The sequence below is a fragment of the Pteropus medius genome, unplaced genomic scaffold, assembly GCF_902729225.1.
Source record: "Pteropus medius unplaced genomic scaffold, Ma_sr-lr_union100, whole genome shotgun sequence".
Classification (NCBI taxonomy): domain Eukaryota; kingdom Metazoa; phylum Chordata; class Mammalia; order Chiroptera; family Pteropodidae; genus Pteropus; species Pteropus medius.
Genome location: NW_024349803.1, coordinates 361313 through 383825, shown reverse-complemented (window position 1 = coordinate 383825; position 22513 = coordinate 361313). Strand labels below are relative to the sequence as shown.

At 41.7% G+C, this 22513-nt stretch overlaps 1 pseudogene; it reads right to left on the bottom strand.

Annotated features, from left to right (window-relative positions):
* Window positions 1-1210: 1210 nt before the first annotated feature.
* On the bottom strand, window positions 1211-1331 carry LOC120582578 (uncharacterized; annotated as a pseudogene).
* Window positions 1332-22513: the final 21182 nt, after the last annotated feature.

Below are 22513 nucleotides of genomic sequence, written 5' to 3'. Positions count from 1 at the left end.
GTAATTATTGTCATTTAGTGCCTAATAAAGAGTTTTGGGTGCTCACGTTGGCTGTGGATCTGAAAGGTCTGCTCTCTAATCTTTCATTTTCACTGACTGTAGCTAGACTTTGTTTTGGAGTGGGGAGGTTCCAAAAAGACTAATTTTCTTCTACTCTATTTCCTCATGTAATCCAGTTCCTATGGCACAGTGTACAGGAGCAATTGAGAGCATAGTGATTCAAATGGAGTTAAGGCCAAAGCTGGCTCTTCCTCTTACCTGCTGAATGATCAAGCATAGTACTTAACCTTGCTCAGTTTTTGCTTCCTCCTCCTGGATAAAACAGGGGTCCTAATAATTACCTCAGGGCTGTTAGGATTAAAAGAGAGAGAGGTCTGTAAGGCGTGCAGCACAGGCGCCGGCAATTAGTAGATGCTTGATAAGTGGCAGAGGTCATTGTTATTATTATTACACGCATTTGTTGAGTACCTGATTGCAACTTTCACTTTCATGTGAGTCCCTAACTGACTGGCTGGAAAGGACGGAAGTGTGCCTGACCTGCATGAGCGCCACCTATGGGGGATCCATAGGCCCCATCTGCCTCTCCTGCTTCTCAGCCAGTTCTCAGGAAAAGAAGGGGCCCAGCCCTGGGCAGGAAAGTTTCTCTTCTGAGAGCATAATTCATCTGTTCAATTTTAAACACCTATTTGGTGCCAAATACATGGAGACAGGGCAATCGAGATCCAACATTTTAAAGTGTTTTTCTAAGATGTCTTAATTACAAAAATATATACTTCTAGCTTTAAGAAAAATCCAACCATAAGAAAGGCATAAAGTGAAAAGTAAAATTCCCCCCCAAACTTGACTGCCCTTCGTTAAAGACACCCACTATTCAATGGTTGCTTGTGCAGCCTTCCAGACATTTTAACACATCTATATGCAAGTCTATCTTTTTTATTTTAAACACAAACTGCATCATTCTATACCAACAATCTTCAACTTGTTTTTTTTTTTAACTTGTTTTTCAATGAAATATTCTGGACATCTTGTCAGTATATTTAAGTCTACTTCATTTTTTCTATGGTCAGATTATATTGAGCACTTTTAAAAATTTTTTTAAAGATTTTTAAAAATATTTATTTATTTATTTTTAGGTGGGGCAACCCTTGGTTGACTTCACAGATTGCAAGGACCTCGTCAGTTTACAATCCCTTATTTTTTAATTTTTTTACACCTACAGCACCTGGTCTTCCTAGGTGGTCTCTCATCCAAGTACTAACCAGGCCTGACCCTGCTTAGCTTCACGAGATCAGATGGGATTGGGCTTGTTCAGGGCAGCATGGCCTGTAGACATAGTGAGCACTTTTAATCAATTCCCTTCTGATAGAAGTATTGGTTGATTCCAGCTTTTCAGTATTGCAAACCATAGTGCAATGAGCATCACTGTACAGAACATCTTTGTGCATAGTATCGGTATATCTCTAGGATAATTTGTAGAAATGGCACAAAAAAAGACTGTACCCAGCAGCAGGGTAGGCAGCATCCTCTTTTTCCACCTTCAATCAATTCTGGGTACTGTCTTCCCATCATTTTAGTCTTCATTAATGTAGTAGCTAAAATGGCATGAGATTCAACATTGAGTAAGAAAGTCTATGCCTTCCAGTAGCTCACTGTTTAATGAAGGAGGCAAAGGTAAACCGAGAGTTACCATGTAGCAGTGTGAAAAGTTATAATAGAGCACTGTACAAATTGCTGTGGGAATGTACAGGAAGGAGTGACTGACCAATTTGGGACATGAATTTGGGAAGTTGCCAGGTGGTGTGGTAGGGGAGGCAGGGCATTTAAATGTTGGGAGTTCAGCAGAGCTTGGTCCCGTATGATTAATTCCTCCTCCATGTTCATGGCTCTGGAATTTAGATCTCTAGTCCAGACTTCTCAGTTCCAAATCCAGATAGCCAAGTGCATCCCTGACATCCCCCTTTGGATGTTCTAGAAGTCTCTCAAACTCAGCGTGTCCCCAATAGAACTCAAACTGCATCCATTAGCAGTGCTGTTCCAGGGCTCAGATGACTTAATGTAGCTCCAGGCTAGGGAAAAACTCCTCTTTCCAGACCCCGTCTTGTTCCTGTTCCAGCACCTTGAGAGCATCAGGGCCAACAAACTATAAGGAGGCATTCATTTTCAGGGCCATTCTCCTTGCTTGCCTCACTCTAGTCCTGAGCTGCTCTTAGCATTCCCATAGAAGGCACTTTTGGTAGGAGTAGTGGGCAGGGACAGAGGGGATCAGAGCAGGGCTGGTGTGGCCAGTGACTTGGCCCCACTGCTTTGTCCTATAACCACATGTGAAAGGTCCCAAGAAGTGTCCCAAAATCACTTGAAGGAGATTTTGCATGGGCAACAATAGGAACACAGAATGATTAGTGTTCATGATTTTTTTGAATCCACAGGGTGGTAAGCCTGTGTGATATTTGGATTATAATAATCTTTTTTTTCTGCCTGTCCTGCCAACCAGAAGGTGAGTGGCTTGTGTGCAGGAACTGTTTCTGTCTTTATATACACAAAGTCTGGAACAGAGCAGGCATTGGATACATGTACATTGATCAAGTACATATCTGCAGAATAACTGAACTCTCATTCTCCCTGTTGCCTCTACCACTGATGTGCTCCTCATCTGGTGCCCCCTGTCTTAGGAACAGTACCCGCAATTCATTGAATAGTTAGAAATCTGGGAGTCATTCTTCTCTCCTTCACCTCGCCACTCTACACCCACCATATATAACCCATGTCTAAATCCTATTGTTGTTTATTTCATAAATATTGCAAATCCAATCTATTTTTCTCTGTCTCCACTACCTCTATGTCCATCTGAGGTGCCATAATGCCTCACTTGAACTTCTGAATTCTGAACTGATCCCTACTTCTTTACCTGCTTCTGCACCATTTCTCTGTTTCCCATCCAGAAGCCAGCATATTTTCAAAATGCAAATCTGATTACGTCTGCCTGTCTGTCTCTCTTTATACACACACACACACACACACACACACACACGCTTTATTAAACCTTTTCAGTGACTTCTCATTTCCTTTAAGATAAAGACCAGAACCCTTATCATGTCTGACCAAGCCCTGCCCACATGGCGAGCCCTGCCTGGCTTTCCTGCCTCATCTCATGCCATTCTCTACCTTAGCTCCCATGCTTGGCAACCCTGGTCTTTTTCAGTACCTCGAACAAGCCAGACTCCTGCCACTCCCAGACTCCACACTTTCTGGTTCCTTCAACTAAAACTCCAATCACTGCTCCCTTCCCCCCAACCCAGCTTGCCTGCCCCACTGTCTCTTTAACTTAGCTACTGTAATTCCTGCACATTCTTCAGATACATTATATGAAAATGCCTTTTCTTCAGAGAAGACTTTCCAGATCCCCAAGGCAGATCTGCTTAGCTCTCAGTTGTTATATGCTCTCATGGCTCATATCTAACACCTGTTACATTTTAAATTTGCTTCTTTGTGTTTATTGAGTAACATCCACCTCTGCCATTTGAATGTAAGCCCCATGAGGGGAGGAACTTTGATCCTTGGTATTTAAGGTTACATCTTTAGCACCCAGCACAGTGCCTGGATTGGCTGATAAATAAAAATTTGTTGGTTCAATGACTAGAAATAGGGACAGCACAACTCAGAGAAATTAAAGCATTATAAACTTGGCATGGGTCCCTGGAATGACAAGTCATGGCCTAGATTGGGGGCAGGTGCATGAAAATGGCAGAAGATGAGGCCCAAGAGGTAGTCTTTGTTTTGACGCTTAAGTAAGGAAATCGAATGCTTATGGGGAGCAGTGAGATAGCATAGTCACTGGAGTAGAGAAGGAAACCAGGGGCTCACAGACTGTATTTAGCCTGTGTATATGTTTTAATTGGCCTGGCTAATAAAAAAAAAATTGAAACAGTTGCCATTGGGAGATTTCACATTTAAAAAAAATTGTGGATTTCTAGTTTTTCTTGAAACATCAGATTTTCTAGGAACCCTAGGTTCGTATTGCTCCAAGCAATAATTAACTTCTCCCTTTAGAGGGCACAGCCTCTAAGTCTCCAGGCATTTTTGCTATCAGCCTGATTCTCTAAGCACCAGTTCCAGAGGGATCATTCTGATGGTGGAATGGGGGAAGAGATTGGAGCAAGTAGGGAAGGACCATGATAGCTGGAGGAACCCAGAGAAGGAAGAGAATTCACATATAAGTTGGAGACACCTTGACCCTTGAGATACTACATCTGGACTTAGTAGGGCCCAGGCTTGGGATGGGGAAGGGGACTAAACTTCAGTACTTAGGGCTGCTCTTCCGTCTTCCTTCATTAGAAGTTCTGTTTGCACTAAAGAGAATTAAAAACAAAACAGGAAATCCGATGTGGTCCTAGCTGATCTGAGAGTAAGTGAATGGAAACTTTGGAATTTTAGCAAGATAAATGCTACCTTCTTCTGGGCCCACCCTTTCCCTCTCTCTCGTGTCTCAGAGAGATAAAAGATGACTAAGACCATGGTCCATACTATAGTGGAAACTGACAGTCTTGTGGGGGAAGAAGATATTTAAGTAAATACATAATATATGCTAAATAATAGAATAGAGAAGCACTCATTCATTCAATAAATATATTTTGAGCACCTACCATGTGCCAGACACTGTGCTAAAGATATAGTTATGAAGATGACAAACACGGCCTCTGTCCTCAGAGAGCTTAAACCTAGGTAGTTTGGGAGATCAGAGGACTATGGAATTAATTCTGAGGGATGTTTATATGGGATGGGAGTTCTGGAAGCAAACATTTGAGATGGGCCTGGAAGGAAGAATAAAATTTTGTTAGAGCTTGTGTTGGAGCATAGAAAATTCATTTCAATAAGAAGAAAGAACACAAAGAACCAGTGAGAAAGTGTGCAATGTTTCAGAAATAGTTAAGTATTGGGTTGGAGTGATTTTTTAGAAGAGGAGGAAGCAAATTGTTTAGATCGTAAATTGCCTTTTCATCTAAATACCATTGGATTTTTTCCTGAAAACTTCATTCTTTAAAATAGAATTATTTCAAAACTAACAAAAATGAGAAACCAATTTACAAGTAAAACACTGTTGTCCCAGTGTAGGAGGTTTCATGGTAAATTAAGGCAATCATTTTAAATCAACACAACACTCCTGAACTTACACATTGAGATGAGAGTTTTTTGGATTCCTTTTTTTCAAATTGTCTTCAGAGCCTAAAGTTCATTCTACAGACTATTATCAAAGGTGACAAATTTTTATTCTTGAGGGTGAATTTAATTTTGGAAAACAATCCAGAACCAAAGTTAGCAAATAAGGTAGAAATAAAGTTGAGGAGAAAGAATTTGAGTAAAAAATTAGATGTGACTACAGAGTAGTGAATCTAATTTTCTTTCATAACTTTTAAAGTAATCCTCAAGTTAATTCTAAAATATGAGGTCCCAAAATACTTTTGAGAAATGGTGGTCCTGTCAGAATTCACCTAAAGTGATTACTTCAAGGGCAGCACTTTTTTCATTCATGCATGCATTTATTCATCCAATAAACATTTATTAGATACTTACCTGATAGATGCCAAGCATTGTTCTGGGCATAGACAAGCTCCTTGCATTTGTGCTGCTTTCTAAATAGGAGAGACAGATAATCACCAAGTAAAATAACAGGGTTGAAATAAGTTTTAGAGATTAAAACAAGGTACTGTGATGGAGTGAATGAGAAAAGGTGGGGTTGGGTAATTTAGGTAGGGTAGTCCAGGCAGGTCTCTCTGAGTGGGAGAAGAAGCCAACCATGGCAGGGGCTGGAAGAAGAGCACTCTGGGAAAAAAGAGCAGCAGGTACAGGGGCCCTGAGTCAGGAACTGGTTGAATGAATTCTAGAAACAGAAGAAAGGTCATATGGCTGAAGAATAAAGTGAGCACAGCAGGTAGCTATAGAAGTGACATGGGTGAGGTAGGTAGGATCAGAATCCAGTATAGCCATGTAGACTGCAGTAAGGAGTTTTCTCTGACTGTTCGATAGAAATTGGGGCAAGAACAGAAGCACAAAGACCAATTAGGAGATTATTACAGTAAATGTTCAATAAATATTTTTTGAACATCTGTATGCCAGGATCCATGCGAGGTGCTAAGGATATAATGGTGATTAAGACATGGGTTCCTGTCCTCAGGTTGCTGATGACATTGGGGAGCACAGACAAGTAAACTGGCAATTACCTATCCATGTGGTAAATGCTAGAATAGGGGAAAAACACAAAGTGCTGTGAGACTACAGAGGAAGGTCACCAGTCTGGGGGGCTAAGTAATATTTCCTGGAGGAGTCGTCATTTAAGCTGGACTTGAAGGATCACAGAAATTAGCCAGATGAAGGGCTGGAAAAGGGCATTCAGGGGAGCAAGAATGTGGTGAGTCTGAGGACCCACAAGTAGGTAAGCATGGCTGGATCTTAGTGGTATAATTCCTATAAAAAAATAAATCAGTCTTTTTTTTTTTTAAAAAAATAAGCCTCTTGAGTTTGCATAGGAAAGTCATTCAAAGGTTTTTCAGCAGCAGAATGACATGTTTCAAGGCCCGCCCAACTCTCAACTGCCTGTTTCCCTAATCTCAAATCAGTCTTAATAATAATCTGCTGAGCTGTGGCTTTGAACCTGATATTATACTCAGTATTGAAAAAGAGCATGCTGGTTGAACACCTCTGTTCTTCCCTAACAAGACGAAAAGGAGCAAGAGGAGGGAAGGATCACTACTCTCTGAGTAATAGAAAATACCTACCCGGGAATATGCCTGAGAGTATGTAGGTCCTGCCACCTGTGAAGCCACAGCCAGATGGTAAAGAGGCTTGGGGCCTGCCTTAAGCTTTTTTGTGGACTCTGGAAGAATCCAATTTATCAAAGGATGGGACTAGCCAGTTGATTCTGTGTTCCAATAAGCTGACTCATTAGGTTTGTCCCTAACCTCTAGGGTAGCTGTGCATAAAATGAATTCCTTATCAGCACAGTTGGTCTGCATGTCATCGGGATAGTGGTTCACCACCTGTGCCATCTGACTTTTTCCTGTGACAAGCTCACGAGGGCACTTATGACTTTCGGACAACTTTTATGATGGGATAGGCTATTCTTACTTTTCTCTGCAATGCATTCTTTATTAGGGACTTGGAGTCATAAAAAAATATAGTAATAGCTAACATCTACATTTGTTCGGTTTATTTAATTTTTCACAACAGTCCTACACTGCTATTGCTGTTATTCCTATTTTGTAGTTGAAAAAATACACAGTTGAGTAAAAGTACAGGGAGGTTAAATCACTTGCTTAAGGTTACTAGGGATAACCTGATGAGAGCCCAAATGTTTAAGCACTCTGCCATAGGTGTGACTGATTAGGGATATAAAGATAAAGAAACAACCATAAATCCCTAGAATTATATAAATTGGTAAATTTTAGCCTCTAAATCTGTAAAATTGGGCATCATTATACTGAATTCAGTGATTATACAATGGCATGAATAATAAAATGGTTACAGAAAACATTTACAACTCATAAAAACAGAATTTCTTTGTACCATGAAATTGACCTAAATGAATTAATTTGTTCTTAAACTATTTCAATATTAAGTTACTATCATAAAGCTTATGTTAAGCAATTGTGCTTGCTTGCTTTATCAAGTCTGTGTGTGTGTGTGTGTGTGTGTGTGTGTGTGTGTGTGTGTGTGTGTAGGGGAGGGAGGGAAAATAATCCAACCCTCTAAAAAACCAATCTAAAGGAAACTTAAGTTGAAGTCTTTTCCTTTTGGTGAACTTTCCTATTACAAACAGAAACTTCCAAAGTTTTTTCTTCATCTTAGAGCCAATATCTATAATGCCTAGTATGTAATAACTAGTATAAATCACAATTACTAACATTTTTAAGTCTAGAAGAAAGGACTATAGTTATGCCCACTTTACAAAGAAGAAAAAACCAAGGCTCAGACAGTTTAAATAATTGTTCCAGATCACGTAAGTGGTTAATTAAGCTTAGGAGCTCAGTGTTGTCTGACTTCAAAGACCAAGCTCCTAGACTACAAATAGTTGTAGAGATTTGCTCTAAGAAATAGATACTTATTTAAATGTATGAGAATGATTATTGTAATGAAGATGTTTCTTCTACAATTTTGAGTAAGTCAGACTCTTCCTTTTATCCCAAACCGCTCCTCAGTTTAATCTAAGTTATCAGATCAAAATATGAAATGGGAAGCATTGGGGGCTATTATCTTTTTTTCTTGACTTCAACACAGGACCCACTTGACACTTCATGGATGTATTACAGAGCATATCACACTTTATGAATGCCACAGAATTACCGGGTTGTCATTAGCAATGGTTCTTCATAGGAGATCTAAAACATCTCTGTGAAAATGGCTGATACAGGCACAGTGGAAATATTCTCCACTAGATGGAGTGAGGCAACAAGAGCTGAGATATGAGTGATAATGAGGCATCAAATAGCATTGCAAAAGCCAAGTATCTTAGGTGGGGTCTACCTGTAGAACCTAGAAAGATCTTTATAGAACAAGAGTGTTTTTTATTTTCTTCGTTTTGTTTGTTTTGGTGATGAAAATGAAGGTATTCTCAAATAACCAAAATATCCCCTTCACAGAGAGATGGTAAAGCCATCAGCAAAGATTTCCAATTCAGACATCATATCTAAAGATAAATTCTGAATGGCATAGAAATAGCTGAGTAAATCACAGCCAGGTGGTTCCTGGGAATGCAACCTAGGAGACAACAATCTGCAAAGTTGGAGCGATGTCAAAGGATGTGACTTATTCTTTAAACAAGTTACTAATATACGGTGCCATCTTTTCCATGGCCTAAATCCAAGGGTCAAAGGTAGAAGTAGGAGTGATCCTTCTCACATTTAGACTTAATAACTTACTCATAGAATTTTTGTTTTTTTCCCTGCAGTTTTGGGTTCAGTGGGATTGGAGGTCTTATATCCCAAGGAATGCTTCCTCCAGGTAATACAGACATTACATTGATTCTTTTAAACTGGTAGCTGAGACTTCTCCCTGATCATGTGGACTCCTTGTGCTATTGAGCCAATGGCAGAAAAGGGGTTTTCAATATTGTCTAAGGTGATTGATCCTGATTATCAAGTTGAAATTGGGCTGCTGCTAACAAAAAGGGCAAGGAGAACTATGTCTGTTTCCAGTAAATTCACCAGCATACCTCTTAGTACTCCCATACCCAAAAACCATTAGTGTAAAATTATAACAAAGCAGTGGAAAAGACAGGACCACTAAGGGAGTGAATCCTGTGGAAATGCAGGTTTAGGTCATCCCACCAAGCAGAGACTCCCCTCCAGCCGACATGCTGGCAGAAGGTAAGGGGAATGTGGAATAGATGGCGGAAGAAGGAAGCTATTAGTACCGGCTTAGCCTCGTGACCACCAACTAAGGCAGTGTCTGTAGCTACTGTGAATATCTTATATTCATTTTTTCTACTTCTTCCCCACTACCCTACTACTACTTGTGCCCTGCTATCTGGTATGAAAAACACTGGTGGTGGCTAACTTTACATTTTAGGTTCCAGATGGGAGAACAACTGAGCTGATATCACTCAATTACTTTGTGGCTGGTAACTGACAGACTTTGTGCCTTCCCTCTGTTGCCTACCCCAATCCATTTTCTATCTGTGTTTGCCCTGTGTCCCTGGAAGCTAAAGCTCCATGTACTGTATCACTTGGGCTCACTGCTCACTTGAGTTCCACCCATGAGAGCCACTGACAAGAGATGGGCATGCAGAGAGAGAGAGTTTGAGATTTTCCCCTGCTCTGTGCTGCATTTTCTTATTTTCTGGCAGTGGCTGCTTCCTTCCAAGACAACAGCTCCTGTCAGCAGCCCCTCTTCCATAGCTTGGGGTCTCACTGGGTTCAGGAAACTCCATTTCCTTCCCCTCGCCTTTCAAGCAAGCATAGTCATAACTTCCTGCTTTTGCTAGCCTCTGGCCACCTCAACCTCCCTTTTTAGTTCCCTTAACTGTGCCCACACCTCTTGAATAGTACCTCTATTTAAGTTTTTTTTTAAGTCATCTCAGTTTAGTTCAGTTTCCTGCTGAGACTCTAACTGATCAATCATTTAAAAGTGAGATGCAAAATTCTCAAAGTAAATCTGTTTATTATTAAAAAATAAATCAAGCAGTAAAACATATTAAGAAGGATGAGAGATGAAAGTTAAGTCATCCTTTACTAAACACTGAGTGCTTAATATGTGCAAATTAGGTATTGGGAATATCAAAATTAATGTCAGTTATTGCCCCTGTGTACAAGCCAGCCCCTGTGCATACCAACTGTGCAGTGAGATAGGTGTTCTGTAATAGAGTTTTCAAAGTGCTATGGAACAGATTTGAATTTACCCATTCATTTCACAACTTAGATTTAATTCTCCTCCTCTCCTGGCCCAGAAAATGGCATATAAAATCTAAAAAGATTATTTTCATATTCTGTCTTAGTAGAGGATATTAATTCCCAATGACAGTAAAAGATCTGGAGGGATGCTCACCAGAGTGTTCCCAGTTGTTATCTTTGAGAAGTGGGAATAAGAGAAAAATTTTATCAGCATTTTATACCTTTCTCATTTTAATTTTTTCAATTTTATTTTAAAAATTGATAAAAAACTCTTTGCAATTAAATATGTAGTATAAAAGAAAAAAAGGAAATGATGCTTATCACTTATGCAGCCCTGCTTATGGCACACCTCACAAGGAGGTTATTGATTTAGGCCATAGAGAATGAGTAGGAGGAATTCATGGAGTAGAAAAAGGGGAAAGGATAAAACAGAATCACAGAATATCTTATCCTTGTTTCAGATTGTTGCAGTACCTCCTTCACACCTGCTCCTGTAAATTAATTTGTTGATAGCATCTTGTCAGAAAACAAATATGTATCGAGTCCCTGCTCTATGCCAGTGTAATAGATACCAAGGTAGTATAAGTTAGAGTACCTGCTGTCAAAGCATTTATTATCTCAATGGGGCATTAAGACATTCTCAGAGCAGTTAGAGACAGCCCATGGTTAAGTGCCAATGGGTTTGGCCATGAAAAAGCAGGAAAAGCTGAGTACACTGCCAATATTTGAGCCTGGGAGCCTTGGAACAGTGATGCCACTTATAAAAATGGAAAGTTGGAGAAAGAGAGTTGTTTTGAAAGTAAATATACCTATAGTAAAATATCACAGTCTATGTAAATTACTCTTTGGCTATGCAGATGAGCAGGGCTGCATAAGTGATGTTTAGACTGCAGGGTGCCAGGTAATATAATAATCTCTACCTTTCATTAAATGTAGACCGGGTACCAGGCCCTGTGCAAAGTCATTTTCATACATTATCATTTAATCTTCACAACAACTCTATGAGGTCGTTATGACCCCTGTTTTTCAGATGAGGAAAGTGAGACTTGGAGAAGTTAGGTCACTTGCTAAGGCCTTGCAACCAGTGGGAAAATGACAGATTAGGATTTGGACACAAGTCTGTCCAACTTCAAACTGCTATGACACTGTGCTGTGTTGTCCAGGAGTATTGTTATTGAAACCCCAATGTTTTTTCCTTACGTCTGCCTGCCTGTGTGCACTGGCCTCAAGAAAAGCATGACCAGGAGTTTGCAGTATAGAAAGAAGTAATAGCTAAATATTGAATTGGCCAATATGGAGACGGGAGCTTATGCTCTAAAAACCCTCGTCTCCCCAAAGGCATGTAGATTATAGATTATATAGGGCAAAATCACAAGATATAGTGGGTTAGGGGGTTAGAGATTGTAACAAATCATGTCTTCAGGCCTTGAGGATAGTTCTGAAGTCTTTTCCCATATCCCTCTGTCTGATTTCATGGGAAAGTAGCCAGGGGGTTCTACCTTAAGGCTCTGGACCTGAAACATAATTTAGGTCAAGATGTTATTTGTAGCCTGCCAGAGGTCTAGACCTTGTGGCCATTAGTCAGGTCTGGGCTATTGTCTTCTGCTGCCTCTGGTGATTGCTGATTATCTGGGGAGGGGCTGGTGGAACGCTAGGGCTCTGGGGGGTGGGCGGGGAGGGAGAGAGGTAATTTCTAGAGCCAGGATTTAAAACCTCATTTAATCAAAGTCATAGGGACCCTCGGTTTCAGTATGTAGGGGATAACAACTCTGCCTTCAGGTATAAGTTGAAAGCATAGGCAGGTGTGCCAGCAGGCACTGTCCAACTTCTCAGACAGGCAGCTCTCCATCACCACCATCACACCAACATCATCGAGGGAAACTAGAAGAAAGTGGTAACTGTGGACTGGAGTAGTCAGGGAAGGCTTCAGGAACGTGTGAGTTTTAAGCCAAGTTTTAAAAGATGGATCAAATTTGAATAGAGGAGGAAATGGAGGAAGGTCACACCAAGCAGAGGAGGCTACAGACTCAAAGAAAAGGAGATGGACATGGATATGGCATGCATGGAATGGAAAGTCTAGATTGGAGCTTGATGGAAAGTCAGATCTAGAGAATCTGAAATGCCTTTGAATCTGCTATAGGAAGGAAAAAGCCTTAATAGGATTTTGAATGGAGATGGGTGGGTGGTGGAAGGAGAATATCTGGCATGCTTCAAGTGATCTTTAGGAAGCCTGTAATATTCAGGATGATTAGAATTAGCCATTTAAACTAGATCAGATCTGGGCTGGTATTGATCTTGAGTAGCAGCAAGAGGGGAGATAGAAAAGAAGGAGGTGGATGTAAGAATGTTTTGGCAATTGATTCGATTCAGAAAGAGAGGAAAGGGAAAAGACAAGAATCTGGGATCTGATGTGTGAGTGGCCAGGAGAATAATGATGCCTTTGAGATCAGACTGAGCTTGCTTTGGCGACTGTATTGTGACCTTTCTTTGGTGGAGAGCAGATAGAATGTGGAGCAAAGGCAAAAAAATAAGTGAACGAAGATGAAGAGAAGAGCCTGGAAAGAATAAGAGAGGGAGAGAGAGTTAGGACATCAAAGAATCAAGAAAACAACGGAGAGAGGGAAAGAGGCCTTTAAAAAGTCAGAGGTGACCACCAGGGTCAAATAGTATAGCGATGGCAGGAAGAATCACAATAGGAAAGACACCATTGACTTTGAGAAAATCAATATGCTACTCCAAAGTAAATCGCTTTGAGCAGAATTGGCTTTCAGTAAAAACTACCAAACAAATGAGGTCAAGGCTACTGGAAAGACGGTGGTGATTCTTTACCAATGCAGCTAATATTTCCTGAGCACCTTTTATGTGCTCAGGCTCAGGTGACTCCTGGACTCTATCCTGTTGACTAGTCCCGGTATTATCGATGTCTTCTTAAGAGAAGGAGACCAGCGCTCAAAGACGTTAATTAACTCTCCCAAGGCCACATAACGGAAGTTATGGAGCTAGGATTGTAAACCAGGTCTGCATTGTCCTAAAGTCCCCATCATTTTCCACCTCACCATAGTGTCTGTGCTGGTGTGCACACTGACGGCTCCTTAATAATACTATGAACAGCTACCATTCAATAAACATTAAGGACTGTGCTAAATAGTTTGCGTATATTAATTTTATTTTATGATACCCTTTGAAGTAGATATTATTAATCCTATTTTACAGATGAGAAAATTGAAACTCAGAGAGGTTAAACAACCTGACCAACGTCACACAGCCAGAAAGTGGTTGAAGTAGTCTATATAAGAAGCTGCGGGCTTCTATTACCTCTCAAGAATGTCTTAAAGGAAATTTATACTTGGGACCCAATCGGTGACCAGCTAGTGCCTCAAAGCTTTATAAATCATTAATTATATAAGGCCAGTATCGCGTACTTCCTGGATGATTTTCAGTGATTCCAGTGGTGAGCCCCTGGTGGCAGGCTTCCTGAATAGCATCAGTATCACTCAAGCCTGCTCTGCGGAGTTGCACTGCCTTTTATCACATTTCTTGCTTCACCCCAGGGATTGAAGGACAGAATGTGGCTTTTCATCAGGAATGGAAGAAGCATGAGAGTTCATCCACTGCCTTAATTGTTAGAAGTGTTCGGGCAGAATCAGGCACTTGTGGCTAGCTGAAGCCTCTCCCTGGCAGTCCCAGTGGCCGTCATCACTTTCTCTGACTGAACTCAGCAGGGAAGACACCGCCTGGGTTGATAGAGGTGTCTGCCTGGCAGTCGGGGGCCTCTGAAATAGAGCTTTAATTCTCTCCCAGCAGCCTTACTATGGCCTGGGCAAGACCTAGTGAAGGCACTGCCCTAGTGATAGCAGCCTAGGTGGAGTGGAGACAGACATGGAGATTTCTCTCCGGGATTCTGGGCAGAAATAAGCAGGAGCTCAGTTTACGACAAGGTGACTGGTAGACTAGAGCAAGGAGGGGGCCATTAAACCAAGTGCCTCTCTTCCTCTTGGTCTTTGGTCAGAGGGCCTCAGGGAAAATGTCAGCCTTCCTTATTTGATAAAATTTCGAGCCTCCTGCTGTAGAACTGAGATTCACTCTGCACATGGTCAGTAGCAGAATGTTTGCAAGGTGAAAGCAATTAGGCCTCCATCCCCTCCTCCCCTACTGCTAGGAAGAAAAGGAAGATAGAAGGGAAGCTGTCTCTGCTTCTTCCACAGTCAGCCAGGGTACTGTTCCAGTAATTGGTTCCCCAACCTGCTCACACCTCTCACAAGCTGTGGTGTTCTCAGGCATTTCGTGTCCCTCAGGGCAATGAAGAGGACAAGAGCTGCAGTTTTTACACTTCCTTCCAGAACAAGAGATTGAGCATCTCACCCTGGCCTGGGCAGGGAATTAGCTGGAACACTGTGAGGCCAGCTTGGGCAACACACACGGAGCTGAGCTGCTCCCTCCTCTCTCTGAGAGATTCAAAACCAGGCAAGAGAAAACCCTTTGGAAGGTGGAAGAATTCAGTCATTTGGTTAACAGCTATGCCAACCACTCTGCTAGGAGTTCCTTGTCTCTGTCTTGCAGGAGCTGAGGAGAGCAGAGTGGGTTCAGGAGGTGGAGGAGTAGGAGAGGTAGCAAGCAGGCAATTACCAAGGTGCTGAATGTCACAACAAAGGAGGGCCAGATACGATGGGAACCTGATCTATCATAGCAGTCAGGGAAAGCAGCTTGGAGGAAGAGACTTTCAAAAAGGGATAAAAACCTCATGGTAAAATGTTTAAAGGTAAAAAGGGCAAAAATTGAAAACAGAAGCTTCTGATTGCCTACGACCACCCTCCTTAGTGGTACCAGCTGTTAATATAGTGTTCTGTACTTTTTCAGGAATTTTCTCTGCGTAGTCAAGTGTAAATACATATATATGAGACTCCTTTTTAAAAAATGGGATTGTATTATGCACTCATTTTGTCGGTTATTTTTTTCTGCTTCACAATATATCCAGTGTATTTTTCTGTCAGTGGAGAGATCTTTGCCTCATTCTTCTTGAAGGCTGTGTGTGATATCAGGAAGTGATTTTTGAAAGATAAAACCTGAAGAATGCATGAGATTAGGAAAGCAAAAGGGTGGTTCTTTAAGGATCAGAGTCTGGGAAAAGAAAAACAAAATTGGTCTCCCTGACTCTATCTCCTAACATTTTCTCTCCTCCTGTGTTTCAGACCCTGCTCCCTTTCCCTGCTGCCACATTTTTCCCACCCTAATTTGCAAAGCCATTCAGTTTCCTTTGTCTTGTCCTGTCCCTGGAGAGCTTCATTCTTCATGCCAAAGCAACTTATTAAGTATTTTCCCAAAGAGTCATTTATGCAGAGAAAAATTATACCACTCCCCTAACAGACAAAAGTAGCTGCAGGCAGTTGTGGTTTTAAATAGCAATTAAGAAAAAAAAATCTATTACACACATAAAGCACCTGGCAGTTCACAAATGGTGGTTGGTTGTTACTATTATTATTTACATGTGCTGATGGATGAGTTGGCTGCTGCAAGAACCCATCCTTCATCCTGGAGCACCCACCTCTTGGTTGGCAGCTTTTAAGTGCAGAACTGGTGTTTTATTTGTCTTCATACTCCCGGCTCTTAGCACAGGGCTTGACACAGAGTATATGTGCAGGAAGTGAGTATTGAGTTGAACACTCAAGAGCTCGCGAGTGCTGTTCTGAGCAGACACTCAGAACAAAGTCATGCATGCTTTGGGCCTGCTGTGATCTGAACCCCAATGTGGATGCTTTGGAATAGTAGAGATAAAAATAAAATAAATAAATAAATAAATAAATAAAAGACTTCTGGCCCTGAGCGACTTTGCTATTAAGCTGGGCCTTGTGAAATGTCATATCATATCGCAAACTGTAATAGTCCCTGCTAGCTTTGGTTCTTTTGTCTTTTGGGAAAGGGGATAACCCCCCCCCACCACCACCACCACTTAGGCATAAAATAGATATAGTAACATGCACGAGTCTTAAATGAACAACTAGATGGATTTTTATGGATGTATATACCTTTATAATGACTTCCTCCCTTCCCTGAATCAAAACATTTCCAGCTCCCAGCAGGCTCCCTTGGCCCCTTTTCAGGTATAGCCTCTGCCACAATAGACACCACTATTTCTGACCTCTATAACCATCAACTGTTTTGGAGCTTTTTATTGTTAAACTTAAAAATCTTTAACTTCCACAATTGAAGTCTTCTTTTAAGTAAGGTTTTATTGACCCAAAAATGCTAACCAAAAGACAGATGTTGGGACATGGAGTCAACTACCAGCAGCATGGCTAGGCAGAAAAGACAGCACGTCCATTGTCCCAGAGTTTTATAGGCACTTTATACATCAAGTTAGGGGATGGGGGAAGAAAAAGGTAGTCTGAAAGAATTGACATGAGCTATAGGCAAAGGGTGGGAGAGGGCGAAACAAGGCCAGCTCTGGAATAACAGAGTCTAAAGAAATGTCCTCTCCTGTGGTGTGGCTGTGGGCAGTAGTCCAGAAAGCCCACGTGTAAACAAGCAGAGGCTTCTGGAGCTAGATGGTGCCTAACTAAAATAATCTGTAGAAATAGCCACCTGGAAATGAATCTGAAATCTCAAAAGGCAAAACGAGAATGTTAGAAGTCTTTTGTTAGCTGGTCCACAGCCATTAACAGACTAACAGTTCTGTCTCTCTCATTCTTTGGCCACTGTAATTTAATTTAGAACATTTCAGATTTTCTTTTTTTATCATTATAAATGGAATCACACAATATGTATTCTTTTAGGTCTGGCTTTTTTCATTCGACGTTATACCTATAAGATTCATCCATGTCAGTACTTATTTCTTTTGTGTGTATGTGTTTGTGTGTATGTGTGAGGTGTCATGTTCTATTGAATGAACATATAATATTGGACATTTGGTTTGTTCCAGCTTTTGGCTCTTCTGAATAATGCTGTTATGAACATTCTTTTATACATCTTTTTGTACACTTAAGCACTTACTTCTCTTGGCTATACAGTACATATGGGAGTAGATTTGCTAGGTCATAGAGAATACATGTGTTCCACTTTAGTAAATATTGCCAGTTTTCTAAAGTGGTTGACCCAGTTTTTCTATATCCTTGCTAACACCTGATATCATCAATCCTTTAATTTCAGCCATTTTGATGGATGTGTACTGGTATCTCATTGTTTTCATGTGTTTACACTAATAAGGGTGTTGTCTTCACATACTTATATTATGTACTTATAGGCCTTTTCATATGCTCATTGACCCTTTGGATGTCCTTTTCAATGAGTCTGTTCAACCTTGACCTTCTTACCCAGGGATGTCTCACTCACACTTGAGTGTCCATCCTTGTGTTGATTCCATCCTTGCGTTGATCGCATCTTTGTGCTGCCTCCAGAGATCCAGCTCCTAAACTCCACACTCACATATCCAACTGGCTCTTTGATATCTCTAACAAGATGACCCTCAAGATCAACATCCTGAACTGAATTTTCCATCTCTTCTTCAGCCCCAAATCCATTTTCCTTCCTTTTTTGCTCTGGCCCATCATCTTCATTCTCACTGCCCTTGTTCACAATCTCACATATCTCAAAATATTTGCAAGACCTGTTTCCTTTCCCCACCCCCCACCCCTTGCCTTGAGACCTCTTTTTCAAGTCTCATCTTACATGTCACATCCTCTGGGTTAGGTGTTTCCAATACAGTACATATGTTCCTTCTCATTGTGTCACTTATCATGCTGTGTTGTAATTACCAGTATCATTGCCTGAATCCCTGAATCAGACATCTGTTGTCTTTGCCTACTCAGTGTTCATTCTCTGCTCCTTAGTTAGTACTCTAATTTTCTCCAGGAACCATCCCCCCATTCTCAACCTGTGTGGTCTGGGTGGGGCTGCACAGAAGGGTGGTGTATATATCGCCCAGGCCTTGGCTAGCCACTACCCAACTCAGGGACTGCACATAGCTGGGACACAGTAAAATGTTGCATTTTTAAGAGCATGGGCTTCGCAGTTGGTCATATCTGGGTCTTATCTCTGTCTTTTGCTTGCTTGTGTGAACTTCAACTAGTAATTTATCCTCACTGAGCCTCAGTTTTCTCCTCTGTAGAAATGGATAAAGTAATTGCTCCTGAGTTTGTCTCCGGACAATTGAAGGGGTGCCAATCACAACATATGTTAAATATTGATAGCACGTACTTTACAAGGTAGTTATGCAGATTACATGAGATAATTTCTGTAAGACATTTAGCTCAGTGATGGGCACATAGAAAGCACTCAGTAAATATGAGTTGCTCTTATTAGTTATTTTACACGAATAAGAACTTCTGATAATCATCATAATAGCAGGAGAGTATAGAGTCAGGCAAGTTAATGAGGAAAGCTTTCTGAGGCAATTCTAAGGTTTAATGAATTTGAAAGGCGAGGAGGAACCTATTTTGGCAAAGAACATCAAGGTGTTTTCGGAAGGAAGAAGAATGAACAGGTGTCCGTGTGACCAAAATGAGATACTTGGATACAACTCAGCCCTGTCCTCAGGGCACTGTTGGGCGCCTGCCAATAGTGGGGAATCCCAAAAGCTTCTCTGGCTTGGCTGCTGAAGGAAACAGACATCTCCCACAGAGAAAGGGAAGTCACAGGGCTGCTGTCTGGTGGTACCCGAGATTGAGGCCAAACCGGCCAGCAGACAGATTTCTACTGGGGCAAGGGAGCTGGCAGGGTGAAGGTCTGAGGGTCAGCCCAGGACTCTTTGGTCATGTGGGCAGCTGGGTTGGAGGTTTCTTTCTCCCTGCAAAGTTAGCAGGCCTGGTTCAGTGGCTTCTTCCCAGATGCTGAGACAGCGATCTCCTATGTGACATCCTACAGGCTCTTCTCTAGAGAAAGGAGAGCTCTATACAGGAAAGATCAAAGGGAACTATGAGAGTTTTAAAATTCTGGACTGAGCTTCCAAAAGGTCATCATGAGACTGTGGAAGTGAGCCAGACAGGCTCTTCTTTTTTTCCTTCCTTCCTACCTCCCTCTTTCTTTCTTTTGTTCTTAAAACCTAGTCTGCTGCTTTCCTGTTGGGCCAGCTATCTCCTGTCTGCCCCTCCAGATCCAGACTTCACCCTGTTCTACATCTGACTTGTTTTAACACATCAGCAGGCTCTTTTGCCTTCTGGCTTCAGACTGGGCTCAGCCAACAGGGAGTCTGGATGAAAGGCAAGAAGAGTGAGTGGCTGGGGTATTTTTTTCCTGACTCCCTCCACAGGTTGGCAGTGTGCCTTGATTGATAGTCTCTGCTCTTCTTACGGAGGCCTCTTCTCCCACGCTCCCTCCCTTTAGGTTTAGGTTCAGTCTTTCCTCTGTCCCTCAGGCCTAGGGGTGGTAACAGGTCCTCAGTTATTTTTTAGCCCTGGATCACCGTGGTAGTCTGTGTGGTTCTCCTATACCACCTATATCATCATAAATGAACCCTCTTCAAATTATTCTAATTTGAGTGTGCCATCTGTTTTAGGTGGGACTCTGACTAATACATTTGCCAAATAAGGATTCCTTTGGTTGTCTTAAGCAGGTGGAAGGGGGAGAGAGAGGGAGGAGGGAGGGAGGGAGGGAGAGAGAGAGAGAGAGAGAGAGAGAGAGAGAGAGAGAGAGAGAGAGAGAGAGAGAAATAAGAGAGAGAGGGAGGAGAGAGAGACAGAGAGAGAGAAGGGGAGAAAAAAGAGAGGGAGAAGAGAGAGAATATGAATGTGAATTATTGCCTCATTATTGCCTCATGTACCTGAAACTTGAGGTACAGCCTTTAGACATGACTGTTCAAGTGTTTAGGCAAGAGCTCAAATTTTGCAGCCTTTAGTTTCTTTTCATCCTTTTGCTCTATTTCCTTTGGATTTGCTTTACACTTAGGTACTCTCTCTATCTAGGAATCCATAGCAGCTCCAAGCTTATATCCTTTCAATGTCAAGTCCAAAAACAGGTTCATCTATCCCCCCATGGATTCAACAAAGTTCCAGCATTCTCACTGACTTTGCATGGGTCACAAATCCACTCTCAAACCAATCCGTGTGACTAGAGGAATGTAATAAGCAGTTGGCCAGACATGGGTCACATACTCTCCTCTGGAGCTTGAAATAGAGGTGTCAACCTCACCCAAATCACATGGCCTGAGAGTGGGGGAGGGTGGTTCCCCAAGAGAGTGAAAGTACTCTAGCCAAAAAGAGCAGGCATGTGCTGAGTAGGGCAAAGCCATGTCTATTCTACTTAGCTGTGTGAAACTGTGTCCTCTTCTCCTATAGTACTAAGAATATCTAATGATTATGGAGTGGTTACTATGTGACAGGTGTTACGCTAAGGGTTTTAGATGAATCTTTGTTTGGTTGGTACCATTATCTCCCCCAATTTACAGATGAGCAAACCAGGACTCAATATAGTAGTTTGGAGCCTGGTTTGCAGTGTTGTCATGGGTTTAAAAAAGATATAAGAAAGATAATATGGCCAACATTTATTATGCTCTTACTATGTGCTGGGCCCTGAGCCAAATGCTCTACATGGACTCATATTTAATCCTTACAACAACTCTCTCAGCCCTGGAAACACCTAGCACAGCCCCTGGTCCAGTAGGACTCAATGGTAGCTTCTCTCCTTTTATGCTCCATGACTTTTCTCTTCTTGTTGGTTCAAATATCTCCCCAGTGTTGGCCACACTTGGTTCTTTGAGGTTGCATAGGGTTTCTGAGCTGTTTCCCCTGCTTAGGGCCTGCAAGAGACTGGAGAAGTCCTGATGGGGGGAACAAAGTTCAATCAGAGGAGGGTGGGTGGGAAAATAGACGTGGGGAAGTGATCGATTAGCATCAATGAATCAGTGTTTTTCTCCTGAGTAGCTTTCGACACTTTTAAACATCTCTAGGGGATTGAGGTTTACCTTGCTAGGGAAGTGAGAGGTAGAAGGTTGATGAGTCCAAGGGCCCCCAGCAGGCCGGTATGAGGACCAGATACACATTCTGGTTTACGCTCCAATCCCCTTGACTGCTTCCATCCTAGGCTAGTTGTCCATCCTTTTGTCCAATCTTGTGCCAGAACCTGATGATTCTCTCAAATGGTTTTTGTTATCTGGGAGGTTCTTTGTTGAAAGCTTTGACCACGTTTTCTCCATTGGGATTGAGGGTCGGGACTGTATCTTTCACTTTTTTTGTATTCAGCAACTAAATGCATGTTTAACTGACCTTAAAAAAAGTGAGGATTTATTTAGAACTGCCTGTGAACCAGTTACTTTACTGATCATCAAATTTAATCCTCACAAGAATCTTGCTACATTTTTATCCCTATTTTTACAGAAGAGGAAAGTGTGGCTCTGAGAAGTTAGATAAATTGTCTAAGATCACAAGGCTAGCAAATAGCTGAATGGTAAACTAGTAAGTTTCTTGGACCTCTTCTTGAACTTCAAATTTGCTTCTTCAGCTTCCTATTTGACATATTCACTCAGATGTCCAATGGGCATCTGAAAATTACCACATCCAAGAGTTCCTGGTGTCCATTTCCCCCCAATCTGTTCAGTTAACTGCAACTGCATCTTTCAGTTGCTCATAACAAAACCTTGAGTTATCCTTAATTTCTCTCTTTCTCATATACCCTCACTCCAATACATCAACACATATGGTCAGCGCTATCTTTAAAATATGTCCAAAATTGACCACTACGCACTCTCTACGCACTCCCTACCTGGTCCAAGCCATCATCATTCATGTGGATTACTGGAATAGCCTCCTCACTGGTTTCCATGCTTCTGCCTTTGCCCTCTTTAATCATGACAGAGTCAGATGTCACACCTCTGCTTGAAACCCTTTAATGGGTAAGTTGATGAGTAAAAGCCCAAGTCCTATTTTGAGCTACAAGTTGTACTTTGAGCTGGCTTCCGGAGACTTCTCTCACCTCATATGCAGTCCCCGCCCTCCATTGCCATCACTCTGTTACAGTCGCTTTTCTTCAGACCATGTGTTCTCACTTCAGAGCCTTTGCATATGCTGTTTACTCTGCCTGGGAATCTCTTTCCCCAAATACCCAGATGACCTGCTTCCAGATCTCTTTCAAGTCTTTACTCCAATACCATGCTTTTAGCGAGGCTTTTCCTGGATATCCTACCCAAAATTTCATACCCTTTTCTGATA